Source organism: Dendrobates tinctorius, unplaced genomic scaffold (assembly GCF_039654945.1).
Source record: "Dendrobates tinctorius isolate UK_male_01 unplaced genomic scaffold, ASM3965494v1 ptg000250l, whole genome shotgun sequence".
Taxonomy (NCBI): Eukaryota; Metazoa; Chordata; class Amphibia; order Anura; family Dendrobatidae; genus Dendrobates; species Dendrobates tinctorius.
The window spans coordinates 31,206,243-31,209,569 of record NW_027361917.1 but is presented as its reverse complement, the minus strand read 5'-3'; positions in this window follow the sequence as shown (position 1 = coordinate 31,209,569).

The following is a 3,327-nucleotide window of genomic DNA, read 5'->3' as shown; positions in this document are numbered from 1 at the left end:
CGGCAGTCATTTATTATGCCACTTGCCCCTGCCCCCTCATCTATGTGGGCCTTACCACTCGCCAGCTCAAGGTGAGGGTGCGGGAGCATGTTTTAGGCATAAGGGCAGCTGCTGATGTTGAAGATATTGCCTCACTTAAAACCCTGCCTAGACATTTTAAAACACACCATAATTGTGATTCTTCATTATTGAAGGTAATTGGCATCGATATGGTGTATACGGGTGATAGAGGGGGCAATATCAGTAAACTCCTTGCGCAACTTGAGACACAGTGGATATGGACACTAGGTACTGTGTCCCCACTTGGTCTCAATGAGAGTCTCTCGTTCATTCCATTTTTATAATTTGTGTATTTTTAATCATTTTCTTTTTACCTTTTTTTAGTGTTATGTCGGTTGTATTTTTATGAGGATCACTGCATCAATCTTGGAAGAAGGAAGCAATGAAAAACTATCTATTATTGCATTTATAATTACTGCAATATTGTGGCACTATTTATTTATATACACAGTTGCACTTATGTAAATTGTATGCATGATGATATTATATGTTTGTTTATTATTGATTATTTATTTTTATATGTCACATATGTCACATTCATACGTATTACAATCATTATGTGATTACACAAAATTGCATATGGTATTATTATTTTTCTTAGTATTCATTGTTTCCCATTTAAATTGTATGAGGCAGTCATTGGCATTTGACTGTGCGCGTGTGCTTTCTTGGCATCGGTGATTTGTATGGTGGCGGCGCTACATTGCTTGCCTCCATCCAGGATCCGTGTTGCCACGTCTGCATATGCGCCGTTATGTTGTCTGCCAGTGTCCTCCCTCATTATATAATTATTGTGCCATATGCCGCCGCTTTATTTATGCGCCGTTACATATATTGTTATATTGCTATCTTATTTTGTTTTATGAGGATCACTGCATCAATTTTGGAAGAAGGAAGCAATGAAAAACTATTTATTATTGCATTTATAATTACTGCAATATTGTGGCACTATTTATATATATATACACTTGCACTTATGTAAGTTGTATGCATGATGATATTATATGCTTGTTTATTATTTTTATATGTTTTTCTGTCACATATGTCACATTCATATGTATCACAATTTTATGTGATTACATAAAATTGCATATGGTATTATTATTATTCTTAGTATTCATTGTTTCCCATTTAAATTGTATGAGGCAGTCATTGGCATTTGACTGTGCGCATGCGCTTTCTTGGCATCGGTGATTTGTATGGTGGCGGCGCTATATTGCTTGCCTCCATCCAGGATCCGTTTTGCCACGTCTGCGCATGCGCCGTTATGTTCTCTGCCCATGTCCTTCCTCATTATCTAATTATTGTGCCATATGCCGCCGCTTCATTTATGCGCCGTTACATATATTGCTATCTTAACTTTGTTTAGCAAGTATTTAAATTACACGCATTTGTTATTATTTTGGTCTGCATAGCAACGGCGTCTAATGACTCTATAACCCGGAAGCAGTTAATCACATGATCTGGATTTGTCTTTGACTTCCGGGTATTTGTGACGGCGCATGCGTCGTTATGGCACTTTGTATGCAATTGATTGCCCTATAAATAAACCGTCGATCTACGCTACATTATATCTATCCCCCTGACGAAGGAGATTCTATTTCCGAAACGCGCCGGGGCGCGTTCTTATACAACCCATATAGCACCAATTGGCTTACAGGTATTATTTATTTTGTGTCTTGTACTCGCCTCACGGCGATTTATATGCATAATTCTTTTGCACATCAGCACCTTTTTGCACTTTTTTGCACTTTTGGGCACATTTATTAGATATTTTATGTCACTTTATTTATGCACTTTTTTGTATCTGGATCATTAATTAAGCCTTTTGTTATGGACTGGTTTTTCCATTGTCCATAAATATATTGCTTTTGTGGTTGTATATGTCATTATATTATCTTATTTTATTTTATATATATACACAATTTTATGTATTTAATTGTTGTGCCAATATTTCAATAAAGGTATTTTTATATTATATTGTATCATTCATTATTATTGTTATTTTTTTCTTTTTCATCTTGGTTTTTATTTCAACCCATCTTTGAATTTTTTCATTTTTCCCTACTAGAAAAGGCCTACCCGGGGGTTGAAAACTTCAAAAATCCTCCTCTCATCTGCCACAAGCGGGCTCAGAACCTAAAAAACACTTTGGTTAGAGCTGACGTGGGCTCCAACTTCAAGACACTCAGGCAGAAGACATTTAGCACGGTACGCAACGGAACCTTCCCTTGTTTGGGTTGCGCACAATCCACGAATGTCAGTAAAGGTGACTCATTCACCCATCCGAGGTCCGGCAAACGGTACAAGATCAATGGCTATTTTACCTGCGACTCAAACTTTGTCGTTTACCTAATCAAATGCCCATGCGGCCTAGGATACGTTGGGGAAACTACCCAGCATGTCAAAGACCGCATCTCCAAACATAAATCAGCCATCCGGTGTGAGAACACACTATTACCAATTCCTGCCCATTTTGTGGAAAACAGACATTCTGTAAGTCAACTGAAATTTCAGGTCATGGAACAAATCCCTGTACCCAGACGAGGGGGTAATAGAATCCAAACGCTCAAAGAGCGTGAAGCGTATTGGATATATCACCTAAATACCCTCCACCCACACGGTCTCAATAGAGAATCTGAAATGTATTATTAATCCTTTCTAAATTCCACTACATAGTGAATTGGTATGGTTTTTCATCAGGAGTGTAAAAATCACTACCAAAAGTTATTTTCCCACACAACGTATTTTGGTTAACAGGAGATATTTCTGACATAAGTGTGTTAAAGTAAACGCCATTTTACTCTATGTATGTAAACCCTGCTCTAATTGCCTTATCTTTGTTTTTAGGCAGGAAAAGGAAGTCTCTTTGAAACCTGATGGGCACAACCAGCACTGAAATCACCACTGTGCATGAATTCAGCACAGTTCCACCGTTAAAATGGCCGCCTGCATGCATGTGACACTTCTTTACACCCCTCCTTAGCCAACTTCACTTCCTGGAAGGTCAAAACATGCTCAATTCCTATTCCCGTCTCGCACATGCTCAGTACATTCATTCTGACATCTTTGACCTCACCAAGATGGCGACTGGCAACATCACTTCCTGGAAGGTCAAAACATGCTCATTTCCTATCCCCGCCCCGCACAAGCTCAGTACATTCATTCTGACATCTTTGACCTCACCAAGATGGCGACGGCCCTTCCTCCATCCCCGCCCCTCCCCACCCATCCAGGAAGTGCAAGACAGTATATAACACCACTGCA